Below are 16183 nucleotides of genomic sequence, written 5' to 3'. Positions count from 1 at the left end.
TCATGTGAAGGACAGGAGAGAGGCCTCTAGAACCAAAGAGTAAACTTCAGCTGAAGGCTGGCAGGAAAACGGAGACCTCAGGTCCACAGCTGTAAGGAACTAAATTCTGTCAGCAACTGAAATGAGCGTAGAAGTGGATTCCTCCCCAGAGCTTCCAGATAAAAGCCCAGTCCAACTAAAAGCTGCATTTCGGCCTTGTGAGACCCTAAGCAGAGAACCCAATGAAGCCTTTCCAGACTTCTGTCCTATAGAATTGTGAGCTAATAAATGCGTGTTGTTTTAAGCCATTTCATTTGTGGTTATTTTTAATGCAGCAATAGAAAACCAAAATGATATTTCGGAAAGTAGGGTTGGTTTAAAAACTGTTTTTGAAGATGATGAGTAACATCTTGAGGTACAGAAACTATCCCTAATGAGCAGAAAATGGATTAGGAAAAGAGGTAAATATTATCAGATGGCCCCCTTGTGATTGACATAGCAGAAGAGGAGGGCTGTCAAGAATTGACTAGTGCTGGCCGGGTGCGGTGGCTCACGCCTGTAATCCCAGCACTTTGGGAGGCCAAGGCGGGCGGATCACGAGGTCAGGAGATCGAGACCATCCTGGCTAACATGGTGAAACCCCGTCACTACTAAAAATACAAAAAAATTAGCCTGGCGTGGTGGCGGGCGCCTGTGGTCCCAGCTACTTCGGAGGCTGAGGCAGGAGAATGGCGTAAACCCGGGAGGCGGAGCTTGCAGTGAGACCAGATCATGGCACTGCACTCCAGCCTGGGAGACAGAGCGAGACTCCGTCTCAAAAAAAAAAAAAAAAGAATTGACTAGTGTATATACTCTAGCAGCACGAATGAGCCTATGTCTTGTACTCTTTGCCAAAAGATAATATTTGTATTATTTTCATCAAGATAAAATTATATCCTTTGTGCTATTTTAATTATTTTGACCTTGAATTATCCTTGTTTGATATTAATGTTGCAACATCAACATTTTGATTATTGGTGATTTTTCCTAGCGCATCTTGGCTTATCTTTTTATACTAAGCCATCTAGGATTATTAGGATGGGTTTCATTTATAGAGAGAGTATAATTAATCTTTGCTTATAGAAAAATGTTCAAACCATTTCTTTTGGTTGTGATAATTTATTTTTTGTCTAATGACATCTTTTTCTTGTTTTTCAATGTTTTCTTACTTTTATTTCTCTGTAGTTTATAGACAAGCCTTTAATTGCTATTATATTTTCATTACTCTTAAAAGCACACATTCTATTTTTATTTTTCTAGTAGTTCCTATGAAGCTTTTCACTTTCTTTAATCTGTACTTCTCTATATTAAGATCAGGAATGAAATGTTACCTTTTGACATTATGTAAGATGGCAGTGCTGAGAACAAGGTATGACATCAACAAATGCTCATTCTATTAGACAGAGTTGAAATTAGTTTTTCTCAATCTCATTGGAAATTATTTGAAACATGGGATTTGTACAACATCTCAGACAGCTCAGAGAAAAAAATAAGCAATATAGTCTCTGATAATGCAAAGAGAAATATTTCTAAATTAATAGTAAGAAAACACTGCCAAAGTTTCATTATTTTTACTTACTATTCTTTGTTGAGAGCCATCAAAGTACTACATTTTTTAAGGTATGTACAAAAATAAGTTTGGTAGTTGACAATCAATCTCTCTTCCTGTTCAAACAAAACCCAAAACAGAACTATTAGTTCATTTACCTTCAAGTGCCTTTTGCTTTTTTCTAATCTAAACTCGCACACATTGAATGTAGCAGTACCTCCACAATTCCCAGAAAGTTTCTAAGCACCTGCATGTGGCATCCTGTCCAAGGTCAATTTAACTGTCAGAATATATTATCTCATCAAGCCGTTCAGCAAGTTGTGCACCTCATCACTATGGCTCCACAAATAGTTTTATTTGAGCGATACAGTCCTAAATCACCTAAATCTGAGAGTAATAAAAAACAGTTTCAAAGATTCACACAGTAGTTTCATTAAGGTTTCTAGATTAAACATGATGGCCATGAAGGTGGTTTGGGAGAAAAAACAGTTGTCACTTCTGTTTGCCTTTCATTTCTTGCCCATGTTCCTTTTTGAACTGCAGGATAAGCTGTATAGCTGACCTAAGGCTTTCTTACCATGAGTCTCAGAGGCTACAGGGAAACTGACCCTATTCTGGCTCTGTAGTGTTAAATTTAAGAGTATGTGTACTTGGACCAGAATCCAGTAGTCTGGAGAGACCAAAGGTGATAAATGAGGACTGTTCATGCCTAGGTTTACTGTACTGTATTGTATTGTCTCTCATAATCATTTTTTTTGTGTGGTATTGACAGATTCAATATAAAAATGAAAGATGACCAGACCACACATAAAAACAGACCCACAACCTGTAACAACCTGCTCAGGAACTCAACCAGCCCAGAAAGCCAGCCTGCTGTAAGTCAGACCTGTAGAAAGTCAGACTACTATCTCCACTGACAGTCTTGAAAGTCAGACAATGCTTCCCAGAACAGTCAACCCCAAAAGGCCAGGACTTCGATGTAGGAGATCAGCAGGACTTGTCCTCTAAGCACAGTCATGACCCTGCTGATAAAACAAGATGTAGCAAAGAAACGGACCCAAACCAACCAGTACTAGGAACTATAATACGTTTACATAAGACCCGCCAGTGCCTTGACAGTTTACAAATGATGCCATGGTAATGACCCACAAGTTGCCTTATATGGTTCTTGGAACTTGTCGCCCCTTTTCCAGAAAGTTTGTAAATAACATACAATTAAGAGTGGGTATAAATGTAGTTAGCCAGGAATTCACAAGTGCTAGTCTGGTCCACTGTACCTATAGGGTAGCCCTTCTCTGTCTATGGAGCAGCCATTGAGGTGTACACTGTTTCTCTAATAAATTTGCTTTCTTTCCCTGTTGGCTCACTCTTGAATTCCTTCCTGAGAAAAGCCAAGAACCTTCCCAGGCTAAGCCTCAATTTGGGGCTACACCGGCATCAGCCTAGTGACCATGAAGGGATGAAGGAACAAACACAAACAAGACAAATGAGACAAAGGGACTCAGTACAGGTGAGAGCTGTAAGTCTATAGGGCTTTAATGCTATAGAGCTGTGCAGCAGTAGCCAAAGGGTCTTTTCAGAGCCATTAACTTTCCTGGTGACTAACAGGCTGAGGGAACCTGAGGGAAATCTTCACCCATAACCCAAATTAAAACTGATAGGCACCAACTGGCTTCCACGGATGGCTGAGTCGCTCTTTTGTTCCCTGTTGATATCGACCTTTCTGGGTGAATGAGGAAGTGGAAACAGGACCTCTGCCTTGATAATTTGTTGTCCCCTGTCATTTAGGTGGCCCAGAAAGGAGCATGACTGGCATGCTTTTTTTTTTTTTTTTTTTTTTTTGCTCTTTCTCTCAGATCTTTTTTTTTTTTGCATCTCTAACAGCCAGCCATTTTACTTTTACACCAATTTCAATGTGGTATTTGTGGTCTTTGCTTTGGCTATGGGGGCAATTGTTTGTTTTGAGACGTTCTCCCATTGTACTGATTGTGGAACACCACAGTCACACTGTTCTGTGACCCCAGTTATGTTAGGTCTTGGGCCTTTGTGGTTCACTGTTGGCCAACCCTTGCATGCCCCAGGGTTTTGGCATTTGGGGAAAGGACCCTCGTTGGCCATTGCTCCTGGTTTTTTGGCAGTAGGCACACTTTTAGCATTGTTCTCCTTTGTCATACTGCCCATTTCAGTCAACACTTTCTTTGCTTTTTGTGGAATTCAGACTATGAGAATTCCATTACCCTCTCCTTCTATATCTTCCTTGTTAAAACACCTCTTTCGTTATATTCCACTTACTGGTAGAAGCAGTCACCACTCCACTGCCCAGTCGTATCTTAAATTCACTTTTGTCATGTCTTGCTAACTGTATTTATGCCCCCTTTGCAAGAATTGGTGGCAATTCCCCTACTGACCTTTCTTGAGGTAAAGGGAGATGGGAATCTGAAAGGGAAAATAAGTGACCTCTCGCTAGACTTAGAAAAACTTCTGCATCTAGTACAGATCCTTGCTAAACATGGGGACAACACCAAGCATCCCAAGGGACTCGCTGCTAGGATGCCTTTTAGGCAATTGGAACAAATTCCAATTAGACAGCACAAAGTGAAAGAAACTCTTTCTATTGCAACACCATTTGGGTTCAATACAAATGGGGAGATCAAGAAATTTGACCTAAAATGATACTATTTTATAACTGGACTTATTCTGTAAAAAGGAAGGAAAGTAGGGAGAGGTTCTTTATGTACCAGCTTTTATGGCCCCTTACCAGGATCCTGACTTAAGGGACAACTTAAGGATTTGTGTGGCTCATCTCACTTCCAGTCACAAAGAAGCCACACTGGATATCCCAGATAATCTCCTCCCAGTGACTCCTCTCGGAAGGCCCATGCCTCCTCCCCAATGCCGAGCCTCCTCAGTTCCCCAATTCTGAGGTGGCTCCCATCCAATGTTACCAAATACCTCTCTTCCTTATCCAACTAAGCCCAGCCTGTAACCACTGTTGCCCAAGGAAGTAAGTCCAAGCAATACCACCAAGAGTAGGTCCCCATATCAGCCCCTAAAACCAAGCCTGTGTCCATTTCGAGAGGTGGAGATGTGGGGACAACAAGTATATGTGCCTTTCTCTAAGTCTGATTTGGCTTTATGCAAAGAGAAATTTGGTGAGTTTTCAGAGAATCCAGGGAAGTTTGTAGAAGAGTTTATTAAGTTGACCATGTCTTTTGACTTAACTTGACGTGAGTTGCAAATATTATTGTCCACCTGCAGTACTGTAGAGGAGAAACAAAGGGTTCTGCGTACTATCTGTGAATATGTAGATGGAGTGGCTGCTCATAACTAAGGCCATGCCATTTACTGTGTGAGGGGAGATCCAGTTCCAGATCTGGACCCTCAGTGGTATTACCAGAGGGGTTCCCAAGACCTCAAATGCTAAATCACATGGTAACATGTTTAATTGAAGGTATAAAAAAGTATGTGGTTAAGCCAATCAATCATGACAAGGTTAGATAAGTAACCCAGGGGAAGGACAAAAATCCCACTCTGTTTTAGCGCTGTTTGATTGAGGCCCTCAGGAAGTATACAAATGCTGACCCAGACTCCCGAGAAGGGCACAGTCTCCTGGGTATGTATTTTATTATTCAACTTGCTCCTGACATTAGGAGGAAGCTGCAAAAGGCAAAAATGGGACCTCAAACCCCTATGAGCCAACTCTTAAAGATGGTCTTTGGAGTTTACAATAGAGACAGGGCCAAAGAGGCAGAGAAAACCAAAAGAAATAGCCAAAAAGCACAATTGTCCGTGGCTGCCTCAAGCCCCTTGCCACCTGAAGGTTACGCATCCTGAGTAAGTGTAATGAGATCAGCATCTGGAATGCCCAGATGAGAGCCCTCAACTTGCCAGCCCTTGGGCCAGAATCAGCGTGCCTTCTGTAATCAAGAGGAACACTGGAAAAGAGACTACCCCGGGCTCCAAAGGGAGCCTGGGCCACCCAAACCCATAATGGCCAAGATAACGGAGGCCGACAGGGCCCGAGGTTCCCCTCAGCTCCCACAGGATACCTTACCATCTCCACAGAGGAGCCTTGGGTAACCGGTAACCCTTGATGTGGCAGGTAAGAATACTGAGTTCTTATTGGATACCGAAGCAGCCTTCTCAGCTCTAACCCATTTCTCAGTGACACTGTCTTATGCTCATGTACCATAGTGAAAATTGATGGCCAGCCAAAAGTTAAGAGATTCACATACCTCTTTGGTTGCACCATGGGGGACCTTGCATTTCCCCACAGGAAAAAGAGCCTTAGTTCAGAAATAAAAAGACATCCTGGCACTCCAGTCCCCTCAGTTCTTACTTATGCCTGAGTGCCCTATTTCTTTACTGTGAAGAGATTCACTTTCCCAATTATAGGCCAACTTCAGTTTGGAAAGCCTCTTTCCAAAAAATGTAACAGGCTGGAAACGGGCACTAGTTCTAGCTCTAAGTGCTTGACTTAATAGAGATAAAGAAAAGACCTCCCTTCCTTTGCAAATTACTTCTCAAGTAGACCCCTCTGTTTGGGACATAGAGCTATTAATATGGTATTAGCTCTGGTAGAACTATTAATATGCCCCCAGTCAAGATTACTTTAAAACCCAATGTTGATTATCCACAAAAAACAATATCCTTTGAGACCCGAAGCACAACAGGGTATACAGTCCTTCATAGCAAAGTTTCTGAAGTATGGACAATTACAACCCTGTAATTCCCCATGTAACACCCCATTCTGCCTGTAAATAAACCAAATGGGGAATACAGATTTGTTTAGGAACTGAGGGCAGTTAATGAGGCTATAGTCCCACTCCATCCACTAGTTCCTAATACTTACACAATATTGGCCCAAATCCCTGAAGGTGCTGATTGATTCACAGTATTAGACTTAAAGGATGCTTTCTTTTGTATGCCTTTACACTCAGACTCCTAGTGTATTTTTGCTTTTGAATGGACTGATCCAGATGCTCATGCTACATCTCGGTTTACCTGGACTATCTTTCTCTAAGATTTTAGAGACAGTCCCCTTCTCTTTGGAAATGCATTGGCAAAAGAATTAAGGAAACTACAGTTATAACGGATCCCTCCTACAATATGTGGATGACCTATTAATTTCCAGCACTACTAGAGAAAACTCTGATTAAAATACCCTTCAAGTCCTTAATTTCTTGGGAAAATAAGAGTATCAGGTAGCCCCCAAACAAAGCCCAAATTTCTTTCCAAAGGGGGTCAATACTTAGGGTATGGGTTTCCTCCTAGGACAAGGACCCTAGCTCAGGAATAAAAAGACATCCTGGCACTCCAGCCCCCTCAGTCTAAGAAAGAATTAAAAACCTTCTTGGGAATGGCTGGATTCTGCCAGGTTTATATTCCTGGTTTTGAGCTCGTAGTAAAAAACTGCTCTATGACGCTCTGAAAGAAATGACCATGAGTTTTGAAATTGGGATGGAACCTGCCAACAGGCATTTCTAAACTTAAAAAAACTAAGAATAGCCCCTGCTTTGGGACTCCCAAACTTAGAGAAAAAAACTTTCACTTTCTATATGGCTGAAAAACAAGGGACAGCTTTTGGTGTTCTAAACCAAAGCTCAGGAGTGATCCTGGACTAGTGGCTTACTTCCCTAATCAGCTAGACCAGGTGGTGGCTGGGTGGCCAGGATGCTGGTGAGCTGTGGCCACCACCACTCTATTGGTAGAAGAAGCCAGTAAGTTTACATTGGGACAATTAGATGTCATGAACCCCATCAAGTACAGCGGGTCTTAGAGGCAAAAGGACATCAATGGCTAACAGGGGGCCAGTTACTTAAATATCAGGCCCTCTGCTTGACACCCCAGATGTTACCCTTAATGTATGTCAAGTTTTAAACCCTGCTACCCTGTTGCCAGACCTCACGTCTCAAGAAACAGATCCCCAACTCATTCACTCCTGTGTAGGAACTGTAGCACAGACCTACTCTAGCAGGCTTGACCTCACAGATGAACCCCTGCCTAACCCCCACATTGCATGGTTTACAGATGAGAGTAGCTTTATTCACGAAGGAATGAGAAACTCAGGATGTGCTGTAGTCAGCCAACAAGAAGTTGCTGAGGCCAAAGCTTACCCTCCCTAGACTTCTGCTCAAAAAGTGGAATTAATCTAATTTAGGAGTCTCTGGCTGAGAAAAGACTTAAGAGTCAGTATATTTACTGATTCTAAATATGGGTTCCTGGTATTTCATGCTCACACTGTCATATGGAAAGAAAGAGATAACCAACAGCTAAGCAGTCCCCCATTAAACATCATTCTGAGATCTCGGAACTTTTAGGTGCTGTCCAGATCCCAAAACTAATGGCAGTTATTCATTGCAGAAGACACCAAAGGGAGACACCTCTATTGTTAAGGGAAATGTCCTGGCAGACAGAGCAGCCAAGGCCACCGCTAAAGGAAGATTGGTGCTACTGGCCACTGTACTAATACCTGATACTCCACCCATGTCAGTGGTATCATATTATACACCCGAGGGAATTAAATGGGCAGAACAGCTAGGCTTATAAGAGCATTCCTCTGGGTGGTTGCTATAAGGCAACAAAGTCTCCCTGAGGCTGAGCAACAGAAAATAATTAAGCTTTTCCACAACTCCTCACATTTGGGATGGGATTCTCTATTTAAATTGGTTTCCCAAATATTCCTGGGGAAGGGACTATTCCAGGCTGCAAAAAGGATCACCAGGACCTGTGAACTCTGTGCTCATAACAGCCCAAAAAGCCACCCCATGCCCCAACCCCTGCTCAAATCGTATGTTAACACCAGGGAATATAACCTAGGGAAGACTTGCAAACGGATTTCACCCAGATGCCATTTGCTAGCACTTGTAGACATTCACCAGATAGATAGAAACGTTCCCTACAAGGGCAGAAAAAGCACTGGAAGTGTGCAATTCCTTACTTCAGTCATTCCAAGGTTTGGATTACCAAAAAGTTTGCAAAGTAATAACAAACCTACATTCACAGCAAGGGTGACCCAGCCTTAGGCTTCCTCAGCATTAGGCATTATATTACCTATCATCTTCACTCCTCGTGGAGGCCTCAATCCTCAGATAAAGTAGAAAAAGCCAACCCTGTTTCAAAAAATGACATTAACAAAGCTCCATCAGGAGACCTTGGAGACTTGGGTTTCTCTCCTATCTATAGTTCTCTTGCACATAAGAATGGTTCCAAAGGGCACATTAAAACTTAGCTCATTTGAAATGATGCATGGGAGGCCCTTTTTAACTTCAGACCTCATATTTGATGAGAAGACACATAGAATACTCACCCATATTATCAACTTAGGTCAGGTTCAAAAGGCCCTTCAAGATTATGGAAATAAACTATTGTTATTTTCCACAAAGGAAAAGAATAGCAATCCTGTTCCACCAGAAGACTTAGTCTTACTAAAAACTTGGAAAGAAGGATCCCCTGAGGATCAATTACCACTGAAATGGAAGGGCCCCACTGTGGTGAAACTTAAGGCAGTCACTAGCTGGGTACACCTGTCCAGGACTAAACCTGTTTCTTATGAGTCTCTGGAGACACAAGAGGAGGACACCATGACCTATACTTATGAACACCTAGAAGACTTAAAGCTGTTGTTTCACAAACACGTAGATAAATAGCACGGCAAGGAGGAGTATGTGCAGTAATAAACCACACCTCCTTGGGACTCAGCCCAGGAGGGTTCTCGGTTTCACTGAGGAAAGAATTCAAGAGTGAGCTGATAGTGAAAGAAGGCAAATTTATTAGAGCAACAGTGAGTGTACTCTAGCTGGTTTTGGCCAGTTTCTTTGCTGCATCCTGTTTTAATCAGCAGGGTGATGACCGGTGCTCAGAAAACAAGCTGATCTGCTAATCTCCCACCTCATTTCCCCCTCAGAGATGATATACTCCTCCTTAATCTTTAGGGGTTGTTGAAGGGTTAACAATTCAGGGTTAGTTGAATTGCAAATTCAAAAGATTTACCAACAGGCTACCTAGTTACATAATTTTAATAACTTTAATAACCCCACCACTCAAAACATCTGGGACTCTGTCAAAGGATACTTACCAAGTGTGATGTGGATTTTTTTTTTTAATCATTCCTAGGCCTTTTACTAGCTATCTTATTACTAATCTTTGGCCCTCGCTTATTTAACCTCTTTGTAAAGTTTGTGTCTTCTAGATTACAACAATTCCATGTGGGTGTGATGTTGGCACAAGGCTTCCAACCCATCCCATCTTCTAACTGAAAAAATAAGGAATCCTGCCTTTGGGTCCCTCAATTCAGGCATCTAGAGATTCTTCGGATTTTTTTTTGAAATGGAGTCTCGCTCTATTGCCCAGGCGATACCAGGAGTGCAATGGTACAATGTTGGCTCACTGCAACCTCCGCTTCCCGGGTTCGGGAGATTGTCCTGCCTCAGCCTCCTGAGTAGCTGGGATTACAGGCACATGCCACCATGCCCAGCTAATTGTTGTACTTGTAGTAGAGACAGGGTTTCGCCATGTTGGCCTGGCTGGTCTCGAACTCCTGGAATTAAGTGATCTGCCCGCCTTGGCCTCCCAAAGTGCTGGGATTACAGGCATGAGCCACTGCACTCAGCCTCTAAAGATTTTTTCACTTTTCCAATGCGAGGCCGGGCCTACACTCGTAAAATTAGCAGGAAGCAGTCTTAGAAGATGGACTCCACCCTTCAACAACCCCTAAAGATTAAGGAGGAGTATATCATCTCTGAGGGGGAAATGAGGTGGGAGATTAGCAGATCAGCTTGTTTTCTGAGCACCGGTCATCACCCTGCTGATTAAAACAGGATGCAGCAAAGAAACTGGCCAAAACCAGCTGGAGTACACTCACTGTTGCTCTAATAAATTTGCCTTCTTTCACTATCAGCTCACTCTTGAATTCTTTCCTCAGTGAAACCGTGAACCCTCCTGGGCTGAGTCCCAATTTGGGGGTTCACCTGCATCAACTTGATTAACTGAGTTTCCCTAATTTTTGTCCCCAGCATGCCTACAGCTTTCCCATACCCAGAATTATAATGTGTTTGCATAAGACACTCCCACTAGCACCATGACAGTTTATAAATGAGGTCGTGGCAATGACCCAGAAGTTACCTTATATGGTTCTGGGAACTCCTCACCTCTTTTCCAGACAGTTTGTGAATAACCCATCCCTTTTCAGCATATAATTAAGAGTGAGTATAACTAGCCACTAATCCATGAGTGCTACCCTGAGCCACTTTGCCTATAGGGTAGCCCTGCTCTGTCTATGGAGTAGTCATTTCATTTTCCTGTTCACTGTGGCTCTAATACATTTGCTTTATTTCACTGTCAGCTTACTTTTCAAATCCTTGCTGAGTGAAACCAAGAACCCTCCTGGGCTGAGCCCCAGTTTTGGGGTTTGCCATCATCAACTTGATAATTAGCTGACAGTTTCGTAATTTTTGTCCCCAGCGTGTCTACAGCTTCCTCATGCCAAAACCCTCCAATCCAAGCATGCTTGAAGTCTTCCGTTTTTTGCAGTCCTATGCCTGCCTTTGAGTTTTCTGCCAAAATGCAACTGATAGTGGCTGACTCCTTTGCTATAGCAAGCTTGTTCTAAATAACTTTTGCTTGTTCTCGTTTGGTCTTCAGTTACTTCCATGGTATAAAGCTAAGTTTAATGGGTGCTCCTGGCTCCTATGAGGTGGTCCCTAGCACATACTCAGACTAGCCTACTTAGAGAACTAATCCAGGGTTGGGTGTAAGTATAGATGTAAAGAGAAAGACCGTTTAGTCCCCAGAACGACTGATTATGGCTTTTACTCAGATTTATCACCTGTAACTATGCACCCTGCAGTGAGGATTTTAGAAGAATAAACTTCCATCTGTCCTGAACGATGTTGTTGATCTTTATAATGTACATCACAACTGTGTTGATTTCCTTTTATATCCTTTAGATAAATAAAACCTGTTTGATCTACCCAAGGTGTATGTGTCCACTGTTTCCACCATTTTGAGCTTACAACTGACATTGGTCAATACTATGGTCATACACTTTTCACTTTTCAGTTCAGGTAGGTAGGGATTATATATTTTGGGGATGAATATAGAGATTTTGTCTTCTGTCCATGGGTAGAATTTATAAGTAGATGGCTGCTTATGGTAGTATTTCTTAACCTGGGGCCAGGTATCATTTAGGGGAGAAAGGGCATTCTAGGCAGAGACTGCAGCATTAGAAAAGGCAAGGAGGCAGGAAGGCACAGAGCAAGGTGATGCCTCTCACAGGCCTCTGAAACATGCCATATGGCTCACATCTAATTTCAAACGCAAGCTTTCGTCTTCTACAGGCAGAGGAATTAACGGAAGAAAAGACTCTGAAACAATCAGCTGTGCCCTAAGGGGAGCCTTCTTAAGACCACTTATTTCTAGGTTCTCTTGCACTAAGGAGGGCAAGCGACATCATAGGCTTAGCTTAGCCCCAAGACATCACCTTCTGGAGGTTGTTCTCCTTCATTTGCACTGCACAAGGACCACAGTCACATTTGACTCTTAAGTGGGACTTTGACACAGTCAAGATGTTCATTTTCAAAAATATGAGACCTAAATAAACAAATATTTTCAGAGGGAACATTAGCTAAAACAACTATTTGCTAACTATGAATGTCTACTTCTCTCTCTCTCCGCATTGACAATTTCCTATTTGATATTAATCACAGTTGCTAATATTCATCCCATCATCCATAATAGAGCTCCCAATTCCAATTCCATAAATTTGCATATATCATTCAATAACACAATTTCCTTTTTTTTCTCAAGATTTTTTCATCTTATCTTTGTATCATGTAGAAAATAGAAAATAGGGAAGGAAGGAAAGAAGGTAAGAAGGAAGGAAGGTCACAAAGAACACTAACATCACTGTTAATATTTGTATTAATAATCTTTTTATTGTTATGTAATGACAATATATACACTGTTTTGTAACTTTTTTGCTCAACAATATATTTTGCTCAACAATAAGTTAACATTTTCCATGTCATTAAATATTCCGAATATAATACTTCATGACAGGAGAACATTTCATTGTTTGAGTAGTCCAAAAATATCCCCTATTGTTAGATATCTATTATTTCCTATTCTTCATTATTATAACAAATGCTCCATTAACATCCTTCTAACTAAATATTTTCATGCATGCATAATTATCTCTATATGAAAATAGGTAGAAACTGAATTTATGGATCAAAAACTAAGCACATCTTTATGGCTTTTGATCTCTATACCACATAGCCTTCCAGAAAGGCTGAAAGAATTTATACTCCCTCCAGTAGTGCCTGAGTATACTAATTTTCCCAAATTCTCTTTGTTGTGAGATATATATAGATATATATCTATCTATATATATATATATTTTTTTAAATTAAAGACAGGGCCTCACTATGTTGCCTAGGCTGGTCTCGAATTCCTGGGCTCAAGTGATCCTCCCACCTCAGCCTCCCAAAGTGCTGGAATTACAAGCATGAGCCACCCGTGTCCGGCTGTTATGAACATTATATTTAAGAAGGTCTTTTTCCCCCTTCTTTGGCCTTTCTTCCCTTTCTACGTCTTGCCAACTATCAACACAATAATATGCCAAAGTTGTACTAAAAGAAATGTTTGTTTGCCTTATAAACATTTCATCAAAAGCTCCCAAGGACTAGTGATACACAGAATCCGGAGGATGTGACTTCTCCAGGATAGATCAGGGGCTTTGTAGGGAAAAGCAGAGTAATAAAAAAGATCTGAATGCGGACAATGAGGAAAAATAAAAATTGGCCCTTGGTTATTCATCTGAGAAAGACTCTCTGTAGAGCAATAGGTGACTCGGTTGGAGAAGTCAGTCGATGTTTGCACCATCTTCTGGATATTATATTCAGTGTAAACTTTATCCCTGAACTCCAGACTTACGTATGTAACTACCTATTTTCAGGTTTTCACTTGTTTAGATATCTATCTCATCACCACATTACCGACATAGAGTGCATTAGAGAAACCTATTCATTCTACCTCTAAAATAATCTGGTCCACTTTTCTCCAAATTACTCTCATCTCCCATCTGGCTATTGACTCTAAATTGTTCTCCTTGCTTCTACAATCATTCTCCTCACAGCAGCCAAAGGGTGATAGTCACCTCGTCATCTCCCAACTTAAAATAATCCAACAGCTTCCTATAACTCTTGCAATAAAACCACAACTCCTTATGAGGCTTATAAGCCATTACACATGAAGGGGATCCTGCCCACTTTTCCAACACCATTTAGCAGTACTCTTTCCCTCTGTCACTCTACACCAACCATACTGGCATCATTTCTGCTCCTATAGCATGTTGAGTTCTTTTTCACATTAGAACTTTTGTTTCTGCTGTTTCACCTCCTTGACCAGTCTTCTCCTCACTCTTTTTGTGGGTAGCTCTTCTCATTTATCATGTCCCATCCCAGAAAATACCTCCCTGACTACCCAATTTAAAGCTGCCCCCACCCACCAACCCATTTACTTTCCATCACACAATGCTATTTTTTTTTTCCTTTATTAGAAAACTGAAACTACCTTTTTATTTATTTGCATGCTTGGTTACTGTCTTCGTCTCTAAAATGTAATCTCTGTGAGTCCAGCGACTTACTTTTCACTGACCCATTGTATCTCCAACACCTAGTAGAATGCCTGGCACATTGCTGATGCTCAAAGAATGTTTGATAAATAGGTAAACAGAAGGTATATACCACATTTTCATTCTGGTAATAGGTTTTCTTACATGCACATACAACTGTTATGGGTGTAATCAGGGGGGTACTTAATTTTAAGCAATTTTTTATTTGTTGGTAAAAGGGAGTATGTCATTCTTTGAATATCCAAAAATCTATTTAATCATTGTCCCTTATTATTAGAAATTTATATTTCACCATTTTCACTATTATAAGCAATATTACATATGTAAATTTGAAGCTAATATATAATTATTAAAATTACTAAAGTGGCTTTGTTAGATTAAAATTTTTTTATATATTTCATTAAATTTCCCTCCAGAAATATTAAAATAATTTCTTTTCCATCAGCAGTGAACAAAGTTCTCATATCTGAAACTTCAGATTGCATTCAGCTAAAAGGAACAGAAAACTCTAATAGAAACCAGTTAATAAGGGAAAAAAACATCGCATTTGACAAAGGACCAATGGAACAGTTTTCAGAACTGCTTGGTTCCATGGCTTGATGGTGTCATTTTTCTTTTTGTACTTTGCCCTGAAGCTGACTCCCCTCAGATTTACAGGACAGCTGAACAGCTCTGGGCTGTACATCCCAGGAAGGCCATAACCAGACGTAAAAATGGATCGTCTTTTCTGGTGTTTCCTTCCTAGGATGAAGAAATCTTTTCCAGAAGCTTGACAGCAGACTTCCCTCAGGTCTCATTGGCTGGAAATGGGTGACATTCCCTCTCCTAAACCAACCACTGACAAGGGGCCTGGGACTAACAGGAATTCATTCTATCTAGGCCTAAACCAATCTGGATTTTACCGTAGAGCAGAGTCGCATGGGTATTCCACCAGTAGGGAAGAAGTTAGGGTGAGGTGGATCTGCAGTAGACAAAAAAATTGAGTCTTAACATTAAAAAAAAAAAAAAAAAAAGAAGAAGAAAAAGAAAAAAAAAACAAAAAGCAAAAAACCTTGACAATTTGGTGAAGAACTACTACTTAAAATTACACTTTTTTTTTTTTTTTTTTTTCACAGAGTTGTCCAGGCTGGAGTGCCATGGTGCGATCTCCGCTCGTTGCAACTTCCACCTCTTGGATTCAAGCCATCCTCCTGCCTCAGCCTCCCAACTAGCTGAGATTACAGGCATGCGCCACCACGCCTGGCTAGTTTTTCTGTTTTTAGTAGAGACAGGGTTTCACCATATTGGCCAGGCTGGTCTCGAATTCCTGACCTCAGGTGATCCGCCCACCTTGGAGTCCCAAAGTGCTGGGATTACAGGCGTGAGCCACCATGCGTGGCCTTAAAATTGCACTTTTTTGGCTAATAGTTTGCATTAACATTCTCTTATACATTCTGCTAACTTTCTATCCTCTTTCGTTTTGTTTTGTTTTGAGACGGAGTCTTGCTCTGTCGCCCAGGCTGGAGTGCAGTGGTGCAATCTCGGCTCAGTGCAACCTCCACCTCCCGAGTTCAAGCGATTCTCCTGCCTCAGCCTTCCGTGTAGCTGGGATTACAGACATGTACAACCACCCCCAGCTAATTTTTGTACTTTTAGTAGAGATGAGGTTTTACCATGTTGGCCAGGCTGGTCTCAAATTCCTGACCTCAAGCGATCCGCCCACCTCGGCCTCCCAAAGTGCTGGGATTACAGGCGTGTGCCACCTCACCTGGCCACTTTCTGTCCTTTTTAAATTCCTTTGGGAGAGCTCAATTCTTCTTGGTGGCAGTAAAAAAGCAAAGAAAAATAATAGAAAAATAATCCAAGTAGCAGGCTGATATCATTACTAGAAACTCCAGCTAGTTTGTAAGAGCCATTATTTTGAGCAAATTCCCTCTACATTTCCAAGTCCACAACTTTCCTCCTAAGCACACTGACCACTAGTAGAACAGGTGCAGCAATAT

This window comes from Theropithecus gelada, chromosome 15, assembly GCF_003255815.1.
Source record: "Theropithecus gelada isolate Dixy chromosome 15, Tgel_1.0, whole genome shotgun sequence".
Taxonomy (NCBI): Eukaryota; Metazoa; Chordata; class Mammalia; order Primates; family Cercopithecidae; genus Theropithecus; species Theropithecus gelada.
This window is presented reverse-complemented; position numbering follows the sequence as displayed.